This window comes from Lolium rigidum, chromosome 5 (genome assembly GCF_022539505.1).
Source record: "Lolium rigidum isolate FL_2022 chromosome 5, APGP_CSIRO_Lrig_0.1, whole genome shotgun sequence".
NCBI classification, from domain to species: domain Eukaryota; kingdom Viridiplantae; phylum Streptophyta; class Magnoliopsida; order Poales; family Poaceae; genus Lolium; species Lolium rigidum.
The window spans coordinates 91,816,078-91,838,076 of record NC_061512.1 but is presented as its reverse complement, the minus strand read 5'-3'; the positions used below and the strand labels follow the sequence as shown (position 1 = coordinate 91,838,076).

Here is a 21,999-nt window from a genome sequence, read left to right as displayed (position 1 = left end):
TATACAAGAAAGACACTGACAATAGATTCATATACAAGAGAGTTCAGCAGGGAATCGCCCCCTCCTGTTCTCGTGGATGATCGGAGGGTCTTGCCTAGCGATTGGCTTCAGAATTTTGGATTTCTTCTTTGCATGTGCAGCTGCCTTTGACACTTCCTCGGCATTAAGACGTGCCAATGTCCAGGGGCTGATTTTTACTACTCCGTTTCGTCTTCTTGCTCCATCTGCTACCTTCATCTTCTTACTTCCTGGGTTTTGGGACATGCCAATCTCCGGAGGGATGACATCAAACTGTCAAAGAATAGATAATCATCAGCTCACATTTAACAACTCCTTCATTTTTAGTACCTTTTGTTCATCAGAAGTTATAAGCATGCTGAGTCTGATGCAATATTAAACGTGGGAATTCGTAAAATTGATTTTGATAACATTGATAATCTATTGTGCTTATTATTCAAACATAAATTTAGTAGTATGCTAATCATACACCTTGAGAGTATGTGCAAGTTTATGTACTTGAAATGTCAAATGTCAGTAACCAAAAAGGCATGCATATCTTCTAATATCTCGTAACAGTTGCTTCATACTGAGACAAATGAATGGCAAATATTCATCTCATGAACAAAACAACAGTGCATGCTTTCACTGGAAAATTTATACAGACAAGATCCTAAGAGATGCATTAATGTTGTATCCTATTTTGTTGTACTTCCACATCCATGATCTGTGTCCTTTCAATTACATATAGCTCTTGGTAGCAATGAATTATTTGTAGTAACATACCTGATCTTCAAGGAATAACCGTGGCAGAGTGCACCATGAACCACAATGAAGTGGACCAAAAGAACTTGCCGTGCTAAATCCAAAGAATGAGCTAATAATAGACATTTGTGGGCTTTGGTGACCGGCAATCTCTTCTTGCTGATCCTCCTCTTGCTCTCTCAAAGCTATGATGTAATCATACGTACTAATTCCCTAAACCAACACAATAAAGTTAACCTCCAGTGATAGTAAAGGATTCAATTGAACATAGGAAAACATCACTTCGATGGCATACTGGGTTAGGAAATAGTGTGCATGCTATATGACTTTTTTGGTAGCATACATATAATTTTCTGACTTGGTTGAAACTATTTTAGGTAAATAGCAATCGGATCATCCAACTCATGCAAGCACTCACAAATCATCATGTCCACTAGTGGGATCATGGCATCATCAACACCCATATAGGTACCTTTGTAGTCCCGCTCATATGAGGTAGGTGTTGGGGAAGTGGTAGGCTCCATGTGGCCTCCATGTTTATCTTCAAGCAACAAGCATGGTGTGATATCATCATCTTCATGCACCATGTACATCTTCTCCATGATCGGCGTCTCGTCATCCATGGCACCTAATGAGACACAAGAGAACACACTAGAGGTAGAGGGTAAGTTGTTAGAAGTTGAAATGGCCTCACATGACCTATCAACTACCACTCTCATCTCACTCGGTGTATCACTCATGTGCTCAAAGTGGTGGCTCTCAAGCTCACATATAGTGGATTCACTCATCACACATATAGCGGAGTCGCTCATCTCACATATAGTGGAGTCCCTCATCTCCATGGCAATGGCGTCGTCGATGTCCGAGCAACCTAGCAAAGAGGAAGACAACACAAGAGGAGTAGAGGTTAAGTTGTTAGAAATCGAAACATCCTCACTCGACTCATGGTGTGTATCTCTCTTGCTCTCAAGGTGTTTGAAGTATGCGTTGCACTCGGCTTTATCTTTGGGTGTCATTTGGGCTTCTCGAGCATCTAGCTCGGCGAAGTATGCTCTCACCTCGGCTTGCTCTTGTGGGGTCATCATGTGTATATCTCACTAGGAAGGTGTATATGTATGTGGTGGAAGGAAAGCTACACAAGTATCCCACCTTTCAAGAAAGTATCGGAAAAATGGTTCAAGTCAAGAGCAAAGCCAAAATGTATCGGGGTTACTCACACACACACTCAAAGCACACGCAAAAGGCTAAGAAACTCTATATGTGGTGGGTAAGGAGTGGATAGCAAACGAAAAAGATCAACGGAAAAGTCTATTGTCAAATGTGGGTAAGATCCAAAGTCAAATGTCAAAAGTGGTGATCTATGTCAAGGAAACAAGGAAACACACACGAGAAGATTAATGGGGTTAGCGCGACCAAGGAAGTGAGCAAGTGACAAGATGGTCCTAGCGAAGACTATTAGCTCGGTGTCACGCCAACATAAGAGAGACGGTAGCTCGGTTGCACAAGATAGAAGCAACAAGATTTGCACAAATGCCACTCTTCTCTTATCTCTCTTAGTGCTCACAAGCTTTGCACTTCTCGGTATCGGTGGACACACACTCTTTTCTATTTCTTTTTCTTTTCTCTTTTTTCACTTTTTTTCTATGCTTAGAAGCTTTCTTTTTCTCTATGTATATGTCACACTTTTTCTTCTTTTGTGTATCTTTCTCACCGAGCTTGCTTCGGAGCTTTGCTCAACACAACGCACACACACACCCTCTCACGGTCGTGACACTTGTGCAATGCTTCGCAACGCTCGGAAAGCCACTCTCAATGGGATAGGTACACAAAGAAAGAAACGGGGCTACAAGGGGTGAGGGGTGCAAGTTATACCTAGATGAAAAAGTTAGGCGGTGTCAAGCACACGAACTTGCGATGGTGTCGAGATGGCGGTGTTGAAGTTGCGCTGGAATCCGGGGTGCCGAAGGTGTCGCCGCGGTGTTGATGTAGACGCGGAAGCTTGGTAGACAAACCTTGCACTCCAAAACGGAAACCGGGCAAATTAAGTCAATGCCCGAAAAGTTGGGTCGAAACAAGCGGTCAAAAGTTGGGCTCCAAAAATCGTCAAAAATTAGAGATGGGCTATGTGGAATATTTGGGGGAAGCTGCTAAAATTTGGAGTCAAACGGGCTCCGGAAAGTTGTCAAAATTTGGGGCAAAAAGTGGAGTCAAAATTGGCCGAAACTTGGGTCAAAATTGCGAAATCCGGTCAGGGGGCCGGTTTGACCGCATCCTGGGCCGGACCATCCGGCGTGCCGCCCGGTTTGGCTCCGGTCCGGTTGGCGGCCGGTTTGGCTCCGGTCCGAGAAAATTTTCTGCGAGATATCCGGCGTGGCGTCCGGTTTGGGGCCGGTCAGAGGAAGTTTGCGCGAAGTGGATTGCTGGGATTTGGGAACGAAGTGGATGTGCCCGATCTTCACGGATTTGGGTGGATTTCGTGGGGGAAGGTGGATGAACACGATGAACACGACGAACACGGAGGGGAAATCGTGGGGATACAACTCACACACGCACACAAACCGGTTTTTCCTCGTAGGCCCGATACACCTACTCGATAGAGGTTGCGAGAAAAGACCTTCCGGTAGAAGTCCCGCAAAGAGATCGACAAATCGAAACACGCGAGATCTAGAAGGGTGAAAAGACCGGAAGGTTGATAGAAGTGCAAGCAAAAGACCAAAAGGTAGAAGTGCAAGCAAAAGATCAACAAACGGTAGAAGTCACCAAAGAGATCATCACGCGTCGATAAGGAGCCCGGTGGATACAAGATCATAGATCTAGGGTTTCCCATGGGGGTAAGAGCAAAGCTCAAGTTTCTTCTTAGTTTATCTCTAACCCTAATCCGGAGGAAGGGGTGAGGTATTTATAGACCCGATTCGTACAGGGGTAAAGTCGGAATTACATAAATTATCCTGGTCCATGGATGCGAAATCGACGGTTGAGATGAAGTCAACGAGGGTGGGGCCGACAGCGTGCCGGTGAGGATGGGCCGGCGATGCCGGTGGGGCCGGCAGTGCCGCCGGGTCCAGGCCGGCAGCTGCCGCTGGTCGCGTCTTCAGGCTGGAAGGGCCGGCAGCGTGCCGGGTCCGGGAGGCCGGTAGTGCCGGGTGAGCAGGCCGGCGATGCTCGGGCTTGAGGCCGGCAGTGTCGGGGTGAGCGAGGGCGTCCTTCAGCTGGGACTCTTCTTCTCCTTCTTCCTTGTCCATCTTCGGGTCTGCTGTGATGTCCTTCTCTCGAGGTTCATATCTGATAACACAAAGCATATCGGCCTGAGGTAGCAGTCCATCCAATGGGGTATTGAGATCAAGGGTAGTGAGGAGTGAGTTCACCTTATCATGTAGCGCTTTGACTCGAGCCCGTGTCATCGGTCCACTTGGGGGACTTGTTGGTCTTGGTGTAGCGTCGTCGGTGAGCGGGGCTACATCATCTCCCCCCCCTTGGGAAAGAGTCGTCCTCGACTCTAACGTCTCTTCATCTTCATGGTATGGTGAGAGGTCGGACACATTGAATGTGTTGCTCACCAAGTACTTGGATGTTGGTATGTCGATGACGTAGGCGTTGTCGTTGATTCGCTTGAGGACCTTGAAGGGACCATCGCCTCGGGGCTTGAGCTTGGAGTTTCGTTCTTGAGGGAAACGGTCCTTGCGAAGATGTAACCACACTAGGTCTCCTTCCTTGAAGATCCGTGCCTTTTTCTTCATGTTGATTCTTGTTGCTTGACGAAGAACTTGTTGCTCGATTGTTTCCCTTGTATCTTCATGTAGCTTCTTCATGTATTGTGCTCTCTTGTCGATGTCCATGTTCACTTGCTCATGTAGCGGTAGAGGAAGGAAGTCAATCGCCGTAGGAGGCTCAAAGCCATAGACAACCATGAACGGGGTTCTCATTGTAGTAGTGTGCTTGGCGCGGTTGTAGGCAAACTCCGCATGGGGGATACAATCTTCCCATGATTTCAAATTCTTCTTGACAAGGACTCGTAGTAGGGTGGAGAGGCTTCGATTCACCACTTCGGTTTGGCCGTCCGTTTGCGGGTGCGAGGATGATGAGAATAAGAGCTTCACGCCAAACTTTGCCATGAGCGACTTCCAAAGATAACTCATAAACTTGACGTCTCGATCCGACACAATGCTTCTTGGTACACCGTGGAGTCTCACAATTTCCCTAAAAAACAAGGAAGCAATGTGTGAAGCATCATCCGTTCGGGAGCATGGTATGAAATGTGCCATTTTAGAGAATCGATCAACCACTACGAAAATGGAATCATGACCATATTTAGTTCTAGGCAATCCTAACACAAAATCCATACTAATGTCGGACCAAGGAGCATGAGGAATAGGCAATGGTGTGTAAAGACCATAGGGGTTGGAAGTGGACTTAGCTTGTAAGCATGTTGTACACCGTCGGCAAAGGCGCTCCACATCGCGCTTCATTCTTGGCCAATAATAGTGAGTGGAGAGCATGGCATATGTCTTGTCTCTTCCAAAGTGTCCCATAAGACCACCACCATGCGATTCTTGTAAGAGCAAAAGGCGAAGCGAAGACATAGGGATACAAAGTTTGTTGCCCTTGAACAAGAATCCTTGGTGCAAATAGAAATCATCGATGCCCTTCTCACTAGAACACTTTGCAAAGATTGGGCCAAAGAAAGCATCGGAAGCATATAAATCTTTGATTTCATCAAGACCCAAAACACTAATATCCAAGCGAGTGAGTAAGAGGGTGAGTTTGCGGGAAAGAGCATCCGCCACAACATTGTCCTTGCCCTTCTTGTATTTGATCACATATGGAAAGGACTCAATGAACTCAACCCACCTTGCATGTCTTTTGTTCAAATTGTGTTGACTTTTCAAATATTTCAAAGACTCATGGTCGGAGTGGATAATAAACTCTTTTGGCCAAAGATAGTGTTGCCAAACTTCAAGAACACGAACCAAAGCGTAAAGTTCCTTGTCATATATAGGATAGTTGAGGCGTGCGCCATCTAACTTCTCGCTATAGTATGCCACGGGTTTTCCATCTTGCATAAGCACTCCACCAATACCGAGTCCACTTGCATCGCACTCAATCTCAAAAGTTTTGGAAAAGTTTGGAAGAACAAGGAGTGGTGCCTCGATAAGGCGTTTCTTCAACTCATCAAAAGTATTTTGTTGGGCATTGCCCCAAACAAACGGAACATTCTTCTTGGTAAGCTCATTCAAAGGGCAAGCAATGGTGCTAAAATCTTTCACAAAGCGGCGGTAAAAACCGGCAAGTCCATGGAAGCTTCGGACTTGAGCAACATTGGTAGGAGTGGGCCAATTGTGGATGGCCTCAACCTTAGAAGAATCAACTTCAATACCATTAGCGGAAACCACAAAGCCAAGGAAAACCAATTTGTTTTGAGCAAATGTGCATTTAGGGAGGTTAGCATAAAGCTTTTCATGTCGCAAGATGCACAAGACTTCTCTCACATGTTGCACATGGTCCTCGAGGTTTTTGCTATAAATAAGAATATCATCGAAGTAGACAACCACGCTCTTGCCAATGAGAGGACGCAAGATGTGATTCATGAGGCGCATGAACGTAGATGGAGCATTGGAAAGACCAAAAGGCATAACGAGCCATTCATAGAGACCGAGTTTGGTCTTGAATGCCGTTTTCCATTCATCACCAATAGCCATGCGGATTTGATGGTAACCACTACGCAAATCAATCTTAGAGAAAATCGTGGCACCGCTCAATTCATCAAGCATGTCATCTAAACGCGGAATGGGATGGCGGTAGCGAACGGTAATGGCATTGATGGGGCGACAATCCATACACATTCGTTGCGTCTCATCCGGTTTAGGAACAAGAATCACGGGAACCGCACAAGGGCTTAGGCTTTCACGAACATACCCTTTTTCGAGGAGGTCTTGTATTTGGCGTTGAATCTCCTTTGTGTCTTCGGGGTTGGTGCGGTAGGCGGCGCGGTTTGGTAGAGGAGCGCCGGGTATGAGGTCGATGCGGTGCTCAATCCCTCGAAGCGGTGGTAGTCCATGAGGAAGCTCGTCGGGGAAGACATCTTGGAACTCCTTCAAAAGAGACAACAAAGACGAGGGAAGTGTTGTTAAGTTGTTAGTCTCCGAGGATGGCCCCTTGCAAATGAGCACGTAGTGCAATATGGTGGATGGGTTATGGTGCAATTCTCTCATCTCACTCTTGGTAGCTATGAGGACACTCTTCATCTCACTCATATATGGCTTGTGGCGCTCACTTTCCTTTTGGTGGGTCACTCTCTCACCACTCATCTCACTAGTGATGGTAGCTTCCTTAGCCCTCGCTAAAGCCTTTGCATTGTCCGCAATTACTTGGCTAGGAGTCATCGGGCGTAGGATGAATGTCTTGTCGCCGACCTTGAAGCTATAGGCATTTGTGTAGCCATCATGGTTTGCTCTTTTGTCATATTGCCAAGGGCGACCAAGTAGCATGTGGCACACCGTCATGGGCACTACATCACAATCAACGGTGTCTTCATAGGCGCCAATCTTGAAGGATACGGAGACGGTGTGTTGTATTTTGACATTTCCATTGTCACTTAGCCATTGCACATGGTAAGGATGGGGGTGTTTCCGGAGTGTTAGGTTGAGCTTGGCGCATAGTTCGGTGCTTGCAAGATTGTGGCAACTCCCTCCATCGATGATAACCTTTATTGACTTGCCATTGATTCCGGCTCTTGTTTGGAAGATGTTGCACCTTTGATCTTCATTGGGTAGTGCATGGGTTGTCAACACTTTGGTCACCACAAGGGATGGACTTGCATCATTCACACATAAGACTTGCTCTTGGTCTTCCAAGTCATCATCTTCATGATTAGTTGCGGCTTGTACCAAGGCTTCATATTCGCCTTCACTCAAGTACTCCACATCTCCATCATCTCGAGTTATCATAACTCTTGTGTTCTTGCATTCAAAGGATTTATGTCCTTGAGCTCCACACTTGAAGCATGTGATGTTACTAGATCCCGTGGAAGCTTTGGAGGACATAGTTGATTGATCCGGCTTGAAGCTTGTTGTCTTGAAGGCACTCTTCATTTGCTTAGGAGGATCCTTGGGGACAATAGCACTTGTGTTCTTGATGCTTGAGGAGGTATTTGTTGCATTGCGCGCGGCGAAGAAGGACTTTGTTTTTGCACTTGCTATGTCTTCTCGCACTTGGCGTTCGGCTCTTGTAGCTTGATGAAGCAATTCAACCATATTGGTGTAAGGCAAGAATTCCACTATTCTCTTGACGGGAATGTTCAATCCATTCAAGAATCTTGCCATTGTTTGCTCTTCTCGCTCGTCCACATTTGCACTCATCATTGTCATGTGCATCTCCTTGTAGTATTCCTCAACGGACTTGTAGCTTTGCTTGAGTTGGGTAAGCTTGTTGAAGAGGTCGCGTTTGTGATGGTTGGGCACAAAGCGTTTGTGCATGACTTCTTGCATCTCTTCCCATGTAGCAATGGGGTCTAGATCTTCCTTGTCACGCTTCTTGTTCACTTCTTCCCACCAAACATTTGCATACCCTTCAAACTCTAGTGATGCCATGGCCACCTTCTTTGCTTCGGAGAAGTTGTGTATGCGGAATATCTTGTCAACCTTGAGAACCCAAGAGAGGTATGCATCGGGGTCTTCTTCTCCATGGAACTTAGGCATGGTGAACTTGAGTTTCCCAAAGATTTCCTCTTCATTGCGGTCATTGCGTCTAGGAGGTGGTCTTTCTTCACCAAGGTCTTGACGTTGTTGAGGTGGATGTTGTGGACGAGGAGGTGGTCTTTCATGACCTTCATCTTGATCATCATTGTTGTGGCGGCGTCGAGGCATCACACTTTCTTCACTTGATGCTTGGTGATGACTTGACTCTTCATCTCTTGCCCTTGGAGGAGGTCTTCTAGCGTGAGGGCGATCATCATGATGGCGGCGATTATCTTGACCTTGAGGGCGTTGAGGACGAACAACATTGATGATTTGGCGCTCTTGGTGCGCTTGCCTTTCTTCCTCTTCAAGAAGGCGTTGTCTTCTAGCTTGAGCTTCTTCTGCTTGTTGTTGCCGCTCTTGTTCTTCAAGTGCTTGTTGTTCATTGCGGAGGCGCTCTTGTTCCCTTGCTCGAACTAGCTCTTGATCATGGCGAAGGCGTTCTTGCTCTTGTTGGAATTGAGCATTGAGGTTCTCTTGGTGAAGGCGCTCTTCTTCAAGGCGTTGACGTTCATGGACAAGTCGAAGGCGAGCATGTTCCACTTCTTGAGCTTGTTGGTGAAGCACTTGAACATCCACATTATGGTGGCGTGGGTCTTCATTAGAATCATGGCGAGATGGTGTAGGAGCTCTTGACCTTGAGCTATGGGAGCGCGAAGACCTTGAGTGGTGTCTTCTCTCTTCTTGGCGATTGAGTGTGTGGAGGATATTGTCCAACGCCGTCTTCATTTCCCTTGTTTCTTGACCTTGTATGGCAAGTGTTGCCTTCAACTCATTGCCTTGAGTTTCAATCTTCTCATTGAGGTCTTGCACTTGATTGTTGAGGTCATTCTTTTGCACTTGAGCTCTTTCTTCATAGCGGACATTGGTATCCTTGAGCATGGCTTCAAATTGATTTAGCTTGGCGTGGACGGCTTGAGTAGCTATCCAATGTTGGTGCCGCGTCATCGGTAGTTGGTTCCCTTCTCCACTAGACATGGTTAGAACTAAAACAAGAACTATGTGGTGGGTGGTTAGGAAAGACTACCAAGAATGTCAAAACTTGCAAACCAAAATCGAAAGGGTGTATCAAGTTGAGGAACAACCGGTTACACACACAAAGAAAAAACTCTATATGGTGTTAGGTATGGATGTGGAAAGCCAAATGGAAGAACCAAACGAAAAGTCTATTGTCAAAAGTGGGTAAGATCCAAAAGTCACAAGTCAAAGGCGGTGATCACAAAAGGCATACACAAGGAGGAACACACGCGTGGGACAAAATGGGGTTAGCGCGACTTGGAAAATGAGCAAGAACAAAATTGTCCTAACGAAGACTACTAGCTCGGTGTCACGCCAACGCAAGAGAGACCGTGGCTTGGTTGCAAAATTGAGAAGCAACAAGATTTGCGCAAGACGCCTCTCTTCTCTTTTCTCTCTTTTGCTTAAAAGCTTTGGACTCTTTTGTGTATAGGTGTCACTCACACACTTTTTCTTTTCTCTTTTTGTATTTTTCTTTTTCTCACTATGTAAGGATACTACTATCTATGTAAGTATGTGACACTTCTTTTGCTTATCTTTTCACACGAGCTTGCTTCGAAGCTTTGCTCAACACACGCACACCCTCACGGTCGGGACGCTTGCGCAATGCTTCGCAACACTAGAAAGCCACTCTCGATAGGAAAGATACGCAAAAGAGGCTAGGGCGACAAGTTAGGAGCAAGTTATACCACTTGATGACGGTGGTCGACGATCTTGAACTTGCTATGGTGGTGAAGGTGTCAAAGGAAACGCTTGAATCCTCGGGGTGCCGTCGTCGTTGTCGATGTTGCGGAAGCTTGTGGTAGCTGAAATGGCACTCAAAACCGAAGACCAAACACAAATGGGAAGTGCCAAAACGAAAACGAAGGAAGTGTGAAAAATTTCGGGGCCAGCGGCAGTGCCGGGTTTGGGCGGCGGCAGATGCCGGCCGACCGCGCGATGTCGGTGATTTTGGGGCGGCAGTGCCGGCCTCAGCTGCTGTTCGTCGATTTGGCGGAAACCGACCCGAAAATCTTCGATTTCGTGGGAAAATTGGCACAAACTGGTGGGAAAAGTTGGGGGAATAGTAGATCAACACCAAAGACAAGTTTCTATTGGAACAAAACCACAAATAACTCAACAAATCGAGAGATCGATCCAAGGCCAATTTGGGGCTATTTTTTTGGGAATTTTTTTTTTTGGGCGAAATTGGTGATGTGGGGGTCAAATCCGTGGCAACCAAAGAGCTCTTGATACCATATGATAAGGGCTAAGCCCGTGGATGTGCCCGATCTTCACGGATTTGGGTGGATTTCGTGGGGGAAGGTGGATGAACACGATGAACACGACGAACACGGAGGGGAAATCGTGGGGATACAACTCACACACGCACACAAACCGGTTTTTCCTCGTAGGCCCGATACACCTACTCGATAGAGGTTGCGAGAAAAGACCTTCCGGTAGAAGTCCCGCAAAGAGATCGACAAATCGAAACACGCGAGATCTAGAAGGGTGAAAAGACCGGAAGGTTGATAGAAGTGCAAGCAAAAGACCAAAAGGTAGAAGTGCAAGCAAAAGATCAACAAACGGTAGAAGTCACCAAAGAGATCATCACGCGTCGATAAGGAGCCCGGGTGGATACAAGATCATAGATCTAGGGTTTCCCATGGGGGTAAGAGCAAAGCTCAAGTTTCTTCTTAGTTTATCTCTAACCCTAATGCGGAGGAAGGGGTGAGGTATTTATAGACCCGGATTCGTACAGGGGTAAAGTCGGAATTACATAAATTATCCTGGTCCATGGATGCGAAATCGACGGTTGAGATGAAGTCAACGAGGGTGGGGCCGGCAGTGCCGGTGAGGATGGGCCGGCGAGTGCCGGTGGGGCCGGCGAGTGCCGCCGGGTCCGAGCCGGCAGCGCCGCGCGGTCGCGTCTTCGGTCGGAAGGGCCGGCGGTGCTCGGAGTCCGGAGGCCGGTAGTGCCGGGGTGAGCAGGCCGGCAGCGTGCGGGGCTTGAGGGCCAGCGGTCGGGTGAGCAGGGGCGTCCTTCGAGCCGGGACTCTTCTTCTCCTTCCTTGTCCATCTTCGGGTCCGCCGTGATGTCCTTCTCTCGAGGTTCATATCCGATAACACAAAGCATATCGGCCTGAGGTAGCAGCCCATCCAATGGGGTATTGAGATCAAGGGTAGTGAGGAGTGAGTTCACCTTATCATGTAGCGCTTTGACTCGAGCCCGTGTCATCGGTCCACTTGGGGGACTTGTTGGTCTTGGTGTAGCGTCGTCGGTGAGTGGGGCTACATCAGGATGAGCAGCAGCGGGCGTTGACTGGCAGCGGGCGGAAGCAGGTCTGGTTGATACGCGCGTGCAGGCAAGGTGGAGCAGCGGCAGCTGATGCGTTGGTGGATTGGCACGGGCCACTGGCCAGGGGCGAGCGGGGCAGGAGGCGCGCAGGCTGTGCGTGGGCGGCGCGCTCGGGCGATGTTGGCCAGGGCGAGCGGAAGATGGGCGCGCGTGGCCGGGCCTGGGGCTTGCGGGACGAGCGGCGGGTGCTGGTGATTGCGAGCGGCGCGGAGTGAGCTGCTGGTGTGCGTGGCCAAGCGGTGCGGCGGCGTGGTGGTGCGGTGGGCCAGGCACGAGCGGAAGGCGGATGCGCGCGGCGGTTGGTGTGAGCAGCTCGGAGATGCTGGCGAGTGGAGGCTGCAGCGGCGCTGTGGAGGCAGGCGCGTGGTGGTGCTACGGTGGTGGGCCAGCAGAGGCGGGCGTTGTGCGGGGAGAGCTGGAGAAGAAGCTGTTCTTCACGGCTTTTGACAGAAAACGGACGAGAATCGCTCAAATTCGCGCCAAATTGGAAGAAATTGATGGGGAACAATGGGGGAAAACATAGATCAACCACAATAACATCAGATCCGTGGACCAAAACCACAAAAAACTCAACAAATTCGGAGATCAAATTTCGAGCTATTTTTTGGGGCAATTTTTGGGGAAAAAATTTGGGCGAAAATTGGAGAGATTTGGGGGTCAAATTCGTGGCAACCTTTGCTCTGGTACCATATGATGGGGCCTAAGGCCACGTGGGTTGCCCGATCTCACGAATTGACCGAGAGAAAGGCGGGGGAGAGGAAGAACACGAAGAACACGGCGATGAACACGATGAACACACGCAAACGCACACCAACCCGATACAATTCGGTTTACTCCCGATAGCCCGAACCACTATCCCGATAGAATCTCTCAAGACACGCGGTAGAATCCCCGAGAGGAAGATCGGTATACGATCGGTGGAATCACACGAGTGAGAGACCGGTGGTAGAATCACAAGTGTGAGAGACTAATCATATAAGGAGTGCCTTGTACAATAGATTTAGGTAAATCTAAGGAGGGGGTTTCCCTAATCCCAAAGGGATGGTGGAGGCATGAGCCAAATTCTAGTTCATCAACTCTAGTCCCATGAAGGGGGAGGTGGGAACCTATATATAGGGAGCCACTAAGGAGGGGTAGTTTAGGCATACAAAGAGCATAGTGGGATGGTTTAGATTATGAGCTTCGTAGTGGGGACGGCGGTGTCGGCGTAGGCATGGCGACAGTGCCGTCTTCCTCCGGCGTCGAGCAGGGTGGCCGTGCCGGCCATTCCGTGGCGGTAGTGCCGGCCTTCCTAGACGCGTCTCCTTCTTCCGTCTCCTCTTCCATGCCTCCGTGACGTCGGACTTGAGCGTAGTTCTTGATGATGACCATGATGCGGGTAAGACCGAAGGTCGGGCTGCATCATGTGTGTTGTTGGCCACCAATTAACGAGAGAGAGAGAGACAGAGAGAGACAGAGGTAGAGAGAGCTACATACGAGAGAGCGATTGAAATCCCCAAATTAAACACATATATATGCATGGCACATTTAATTTAATTAGAGGACCACGAGCTAAGGCACCCCTGGCCTGCTTGATGCACAATTAAGTGGCATTGGCCTATATATAGGGTTTAATTAGGGTTTAGGGTTTAGGGTTAGGAGGTTAGGGTTTAGGGTTTAATGTTTATGGTGTTCAGGGTTTAGGGATTAGGGATTAGGGTTTATTTAGGGTTTAAGGTTTAGGGATCATCGATCGAGTGCGCACACACACATTATTAGAGGCACACGCGCCTTTGCGCATAAAGTGCATGCGTATATGTGTGTGTTTTTTTGGCCACCAACGATATATAGATGATCGAGAGAGAGAGAGAGAGATTGAAATCCCCAAGAATATGTTCAAATATATATTAAAATATATGCACGAATGCATGCATGGTAGGCCATGCATGCACACTAATTATATATATATTATGAGGAAACTTAATCAAATGTGTTTTCATTCGAGAGAACTTGTTAAAATACAAGTTAATTAATTTATCATCGATAATTATATAATTAATTAATGAATCTCGTGGAGATGTTATACAACATATGATCGATATAGGCCATGTATATATTAATTGGTGTTAATCTACCGTTTAATTTGCTAGCTAGCTGCTATATATAGAGCATGTTTTTATTAGATCGGGTTATAGCTAGCTAGTATAGTTTAGGGTTATGTGTTTTAATTAACTAGGGTTTGATTAGCTAGGGGTTAGTTATATATATATGGTTTAGGGTTAATGCATTGCACATTTAATTTAACTAGAGGACCGCGAGGCACCCCCGGCCTCGCTTGATGCACAATTAAGTGTCGTTGGCCTATATATAGGGTTTAATTAGGGTTTAGGGTTAGCTAGCTAGGGTTTAGGGTTTAGTGTTTAGGGTGTTTAGCTAGGGTCTAGGGTACGTTTAGGGTTCAGTGTTTAGGGTCTAGGGTTTAGTGTTTAGGGTGTTTAGGGTCTAGGGTTTAGGGTCTAGTGTGTTTAGGGTGTTTAGGGTCTAGGGTTGAGGGTTTAATTAGTGTTTAGGGTGTTTAGGGTTTAGGGTTTAGTGTTTACGGTGTTTAGGGTCTAGGGTTTAGGGTTTAGTGTTTAGGGTGTTTAGGGTCTAGGGTTTAGTGTTTAGGGTGTTTAGGGTCTAGGGGAGTAGTTTTAGGGTTGTTTAAGGTTTAGGGATCATCGATCGAGTGCGCACACACATTATTAGAGGCACCCCGCGCCTTTGCGCATAAAGTGCATGCGTATATATGTGTGTTTTTTTTGCCACCAACAACGATATATAGATGATCGAGAGAGAGAGATTGAAATCCCCTAGAATATGTTCAAATATATATTAAAATATATGCACGAATGCATGGTAGGCCATGCATGCACACTAATTTATATATATATATATATATATATATATATATATATATATATATATTATGAGGCAACTTTTGATCAAATGTGTTTTCATACGAGAGAACTTGTCAAAATTCAAGTTAATTAATTTATCATCGATAATTATATATATAATTAATTAATGAATCACAGGGAGATCGATAATTAATTTAGGGTTTTAGGGTTGTTTAAGGTTTAGGGATCATCATCGATCGAGTGCGCACACACATTATTAGAGGCACCCGCGCCTTTACGCATAAAGTGCATGCGTATATATGTGTGTTTTTTTGGCCACCAACGTCTTATATAGATGATCGAGAGAGAGAGATTGAAATCCCCAAGAATATATATGTTCAAATATACATTAAAATATATGCACAAATGCATGGTAGGCCATGCATGCACACTAATTATATATATATTATGAGGCAACTTAATCAAATGTGTTTTCATTCGAGAGAACTTGTCAAAATTAAAGTTAATTAATTTATCACGATAATTATATAATTAATTAATGAATCTCAGGGATATGTTATACAACATGATCGATATAGGCCATGTATATTTTAATTGGTGTTAATCTACGGTTTGCTAGCTAGCTGGTTATATATAGAGCATGTTTTTATTAGATCGGGTTATATCTAGTATAGTTTAGGGTTATGTGTTTTAATTAAGTAGGGTTGATTAGCTAGGGTTAGTTACATGTATATGGTTTAGGGTTAATGCATGGCGCATTTAATTTAATTAGAGGACCGCGAGGCACCCTCGGGTCGCTCGATGCACAATTAAGTGTCGTTGGCCTATACATAGGGTTTAATTAGGGTTTAGGGTTAGCTAGGGTTTAGGGTTAGGGTTAGGGTTAGGGTCTAGGCTTTAGGGTTTAGTGTTTAGGGTGTTTAGGGTTTAAGGATTAGGGATTTAGGGTTTTAGGGTTGTTTAAGGTTTATTAGGGATCATCGATCGAGTGTGCACACACATTATTAGAGGCACCCGCGCCTTTACGCATAAAGTGCATGCGTATATATGTGTGTTTTTTGGGCCACCAACGATATATAGATGATCGAGAGAGAGATTGAAATCCCCAAGAATATGTTCAAATATACATTAAAATATATGCACGAATGCATTGTAGGCCATGCATGCACACTAATTATATATATATTATGAGGCAACTTAATCAAATGTGTTTTCATTCGAGAGAACTTGTCAAAATTCAAGTTAATTAATTTATCACAATAATTATATAATTAATTAATGAAGCTCAGGGATATGTTATACAACATGATCGATATAGGCCATGTATATTTTAATTGGTGTTAATCTACTGGTTTGCTAGCTAGTCGCTATATATAGAGCATGTTTTTATTAGATCGGGTTATAGCTAGCTAGTATAGTTTAGCGTTATGTGTTTTAATTAAGTAGGGTTGATTAGCTAGGGTTAGTTACATATATATGGTTTAGGGTTAATGCATGGCACATTTATTTTAATTAGAGGACCGCGAGGCACCCCGGCTCTGCTCGATGCACAATTAAGTGTCGTTGGCCTATACATAGGGTTTCATTAGGGTTTAGGGTTAGCTAGGGTTTAGGGTTAGGGTTAGGGTTAGGGTTAGGGTTTAGGGTCTAGGGTTTAGGGTTTAGTGTTTAGGGTGTTTAGGTTTAGGTATTAGGGATTAGGGATTAGAGATTTAAGGTTTTAGGGTTGTTTAAGGTTTAGGGATCATCGATCGAGTGCGCACACACATTATTAGAGGCACCCGCGCCTTTACGCATAAATTGCATGCATATATATTTGTGTTTTTTGGCCACCAACGATATATAGATGATCGAGAGAGAGAGATTGAAATCCCCAAGAATATGTTCAAATATACATTAAAATATATGCACGAATGCATGGTAGGCCATGCATGCACACTAATTATATATATATTATGAGGCAACTTAATCAAATGTGTTTTCATTCGAGAGAACTTGTCAAAATTAAAGTTAATTAATTTATCACGATAATTATATAATTAATTAATGAATCTCAGGGATATGTTATACAACATGATCGATATAGGCCATGTATATATTAATTGGTGTTAATCTACGGTTTGCTAGCTAGATGCTATATATAGAGCATGTTTTTATTAGATCGGGTTATATCTAGTATAGTTTAGGGTTATGTGTTTTAATTAAGTAGGGTTGATTAGCTAGGGTTAGTTACATATATATGGTTTAGGGTTAATGCATGGCGCATTTAATTTAATTAGAGGACCGCGAGGCACCCCCTCGGCTGCTCGATGCACAATTAAGTGTCGTTGGCCTATACATAGGGTTTAATTAGGGTTTAGGGTTAGCTAGGGTTTAGGGTTAGGGTTAGGGTTAGGGTTTAGGGTCTAGGGTTTAGGGTTTAGTGTTTAGGGTGTTTAGGGTTTAGGGATTAGGGATTTAGGGTTTTAGGGTTGTTTAAGGTTTATTAGGGATCATCGATCGAGTGCGCACACACATTATTAGAGGCACCCGCGCCTTTACGCATAAAGTGCATGCGTATATATGTGTGTTTTTTGGGCCACCAACGATATATAGATGATCGAGAGAGAGATTGAAATCCCCAAGAGTATGTTCAAATATACATTAAAATATATGCACGAATGCATTGTAGGCCATGTATGCACACTAATTATATATATATTATGAGGCAACTTAATCAAATGTGTTTTCATTCGAGAGAACTTGTCAAAATTCAAGTTAATTAATTTATCACGATAATTATATAATTAATTAATGAAGCTCAGGGATATGTTATACAACATGATCGATATAGGCCATGTATATTTTAATTGGTGTTAATCTACGGTTTGCTAGCTAGCTGCTATATATAGAGCATGTTTTTATTAGATCGGGTTATAGCTAGCTAGTATAGTTTAGGGTTATGTGTTTTAATTAAGTAGGGTTGATTAGCTAGGGTTAGTTACATATATATGGTTTAGGGTTAATGCATGGCACATTTAATTTAATTAGAGGACCGCGAGGCACCCTGGCCTGCTCGATGCACAATTAAGTGTCGTTGGCCTATACATAGGGTTTAATTAGGGTTTAGGGTTAGCTAGGGTTTAGGGTTAGGGTTAGGGTTTAGGGTCTAGGGTTTAGGGTTTAGTGTTTAGGGTGTTTAGGTTTAGGTATTAGGGATTAGGGATTAGAGATTTAAGGTTTTAGGGTTGTTTAAGGTTTAGGGATCATCGATCGAGTGCGCACACACATTATTAGAGGCACCCGCGCCTTTACGCATAAATTGCATGCATATATATTTGTGTTTTTTGGCCACCAACGATATATAGATGATCGAGAGAGAGAGATTGAAATCCCCAAGAATATGTTCAAATATACATTAAAATATATGCACGAATGCATGGTAGGCCATGCATGCACATTAATTATATATATATTATGAGGCAACTTAATCAAATGTGTTTTTATTCGAGAGAACTTGTCAAAATTAAAGTTAATTAATTTATCACGATAATTATATAATTAATTAATGAATCTCAGGGATATGTTATACAACATGATCGATATAGGCCATGTATATATTAATTGGTGTTAATCTACGGTTTGCTAGCTATAGGCCATGTATATATTAATTGGTGTTAATCTACGGTTTGCTAGCTAGCTGCTATATATAGAGCATGTTTTTATTAGATCGGGTTATAGCTAGTATACTTTAGGGTTATGTGTTTTAATTAAGTAGGGTTGATTAGCTAGAGTTAGTTACATATATATGGTTTAGGGTTAATGCATGGCGCATTTAATTTAATTAGAGGACCGCGAGGCACCCTTGGGCTGCTCGATGCACAATTAAGTGTCGTTGGCCTATACATAGGGTTTAATTAGGGTTTAGGGTTAGCTAGGGTTGTAACATCCCTGTTTTGCTAAACCATAATTAGGAGTTATTTTGTGCATCATGAGCATCATGTAATTTGCATTAAGACAAATTTGCAAATAAATTAAAGTGGAAACCCTAATGTATGCAAACCTTTCTCTGTTTAAATTCTCTAAAAATGTTTCAAATGTTGAAAACCACAAAACAAAATATGTGGACCCTCAAGTATTATTAGGAGGGCCACAAACTATTTCTCCTCTAAAGTTTAGAGTTATTCTTGAACTCCAAAAGGGTTGCAAAATGCCAAAATCTATTGTTTCTAGCCCTGTTTTTAAAATTCCAGAGATTCATCAAGACATAGGGGGTTTCTCGAAAACCACCCCCTTGTCTTCTACCTACAGCCCACACAGGCTCCCGCTCTGTCCCGCGCAGGAGGCCGATGCCGGCCACCTCCCGCTTGCCGCTCGAGGACGAGGAGACGTCCCCGGAGCCTCTCCCCCGCACGCCTCCCCTTCGTCCCTATCCTCTCTCGCGCCGTTTCTCTTCCTCTCCCCGAGCGCGCCCCCAAACCCTACCCTCACAGACGCCGTCGGCCGCCGCCTTGCGCCGCCGCTACGGCCATCCCCAGGACACGCCGCTGGCACCATTAGGACCGCCTCGTCCTCCTCTACCACCCTGCAAAAGGAATCGGCCTGGTTCGTCTTGAATCGCCGCCGCCATCGCCAATTCCGACCATTGCCGGCGACCACCTCGCCGTCGATTGCTCCGCCGCCCGGCCTCCATTTGCCTCGCCGTCAACTCCCCGCGTTGCCGGTGAGCTGGCCGCTCTCCGGCGCCCTCGGCCCTCTCCCTTTTCCCCGTACCGCCCCCGCACCGTGCGCCGCCCGCCGCCGCCGCCGGACATGGACGCCGGCACGTCTCCGGCGACCATTGGCGGGCGGCGCTGCCACCGCATGGCTCGCCGTGGGCGTGCGCGTCGAACGCGCAAGGCCGCGTTGTCCCCCCGCGCCCCAATCGACCGGGCCGTGGTCGACCCGGGAGGTTGAGGCCCCGTCGACGTCATGCCGACGTCATTATGACGCCACCGGCCATTTCCTTTTTCTCGTTTTTCCATTTTCTATTTTATTTAAATTATATGACATGTGGGTCCACCCTGTCAGGAATTTATTCATTTCTAAATTATTAAAATGCTGACAGTGGGTCCAACTTGTCATACTTTTATTATTTTCCAGAAATTGCAGAAAATGGTTAAAACTTGTAAAATTCATAACTATTTCATCTTAATTCAGAAAAATGTGTATAATATATCAAAATCTTCAGAAAAATGAGATCTACACTTTGATATCAAAAGCATGCATTGTTAAACAACTTTAATCCTTGTCCTTAATAGAAGAATAATATGAACCCTTTTCTTTATTTATGTGGTTTATGGAAATGCTAACCCTAGGGCATTCCAAACCCATTTAAATTGCCTTTCATGTGTAGGGATGATTTCAATACCTATTAACATGTCATATCATCATCCTTGTATGCGCATTGCACCGATGCCATGTATTGAATGTTATTTCTCTATTTCTAGTATTTGCTTCTTCGCGACCGATAGAGCACGAGTCTGAGACGACGAAGATCAACAACATTGATGATCAACAGCACTGACGAGTCTTTGCAACTATCCTCCGACGAACAAGTCAATCACAAGATCTTTGAAGATTCCATATTTATTTGTCAGGGACAAAGGCAAGCCCTAGCCTGGTTCATATATGATTTCGAACCGCTTTTACTCTGGTTCCTACATATCGCATACGATTCAACCGTCTTTTATCGATAGGTAGAGTTATCCTATCTATTGCATGTTCCACCCCGTAGCCTCAAATACTCGATCCACTCGCTCCTAGCATAACTAGGTTTGGCACGTGTGCATCGCTAGAGCCTTTATCTCTTTATGCTTAGCCATGCTTAGTTTGTTACGCTGCTACTCCGGTCTTCTGACTGGAGCCTTACAATGAAATGAAAATAGCATGACAGGTTGACGTGGTAAGTATAGAGATGTTGATAAACATGATTAAAGGCTCAGACGAGAGGCCACATTGGGATGTGGTGGGTTGTTTCGTTTCTGCCGACCCTAGGAACCGAGTTCTCGCCTCTTGAACCAAGACCGAGCGTACAACCACACGAGGCCCTATTATGGTACCCTCTCGACTCACTAACTTGCCTAGTAGATTCCATGAGTCACATAGTTTGCGCGTTATTTGGACATATGCATCAAAAATGTTTGTGAAAAGGTGCATAGCATACAGGTAGGTAAGCGTGGCCGTGGTGGTCGGGGTTAGAGTCCCCGGGGAAACCCACCTCGCCTCACATCGTTAAGGACCGACTTCGGGACTTGACCCGTTACTGACGGAACAATCCTTAGCGCGTGACTCATGGTCTCGGCGACAAGCAAGGTAAAGGTCGTGGTCGACCACCCTCTCGCCGCCTTTCCAAGGAAGAGAGCTAATAGCTTGGCATTAAGAGTCGGTTGGCACGTGTGGGTAAAGTTGTGCACCCCCGCAGGTTATGAATCTTTTCGAAAAGCCGTGTCCACTGGCTACGGACGACTTGGGAACGGACGTGGAGATCATAGAGAACTTTAACCTAATCGTAAAACTTGGCAATCCATGTGTGTTTACGGACACCTTCTTCGGGTGTTGAGGGGGTGATCCGAGGATAGTGGTTCGAGATGATGAAGATTGGTGGATACAATATGATGATCATTAGAGATGGAGATATCGCTCTCTTATCCCTTTTCTAAAGGTTCTGAGTAGTCGTGCTTCTTCTCCCTCCTGTTTATTAAAGGAAAACCGGCTTTACGCAAAAGAAGCTCCACGTAAAACCCGCATACCCGCTTTGCTAAAAGGTTGTACTAAGTCTTGCCGAGTCCCCGTACTCAGCTTTGCATGCTCTTGTTTCGGACGAAGTCGCTCCAACAGATGGTGGTTTCTAAGTCGACATCGACGAGTAGCTTGGGGTTCCCGGTGGCAGCCTCGGAATCTATGGGCCGGGACGTCGCCGTTATGCTCCCGGCCTCTTAGGCCTTTTGTTATCTTGCTATGTCTAATAGCATAACTTTGCTTCCGTTGATTGATGTAATGTCGTGTCGGTGACCTCTCGCTTGTAATACTTTGGTTCTTCGCTCAGCTTATGAGCTTGTATTACTTCTTGAGTCGTAGAGTCACCGTTGTGTTACCGATTCTCTCACTCGTAGTCTCTCGAGCTCTAGGTTAGGCTTATGTCGACGAAGATCCGATATTTGTCTAACCCCGATCCCGGGGTGCCACGAGTTTTGGTATCGGAGCAGGACCGCTCGTAGGAAACCCTTTCTACCTGGCCGATGTTGAGTCT

General features: G+C 45.4%; 1 long non-coding RNA gene across 1 annotated transcript in view; it reads right to left on the bottom strand.

Moving 5' to 3' along the window:
- Positions 1–201: 201 nt before the first annotated feature.
- LOC124651779 overlaps positions 202–21,999 on the bottom strand; it is a 52,355-nt gene continuing 30,557 nt past the window's right edge. Inside the window, exon 3 of the long non-coding RNA XR_006987501.1 lies at positions 202–291. This is a non-coding gene — a long non-coding RNA (uncharacterized LOC124651779). The remainder of the gene's footprint in view (positions 292–21,999) is intronic.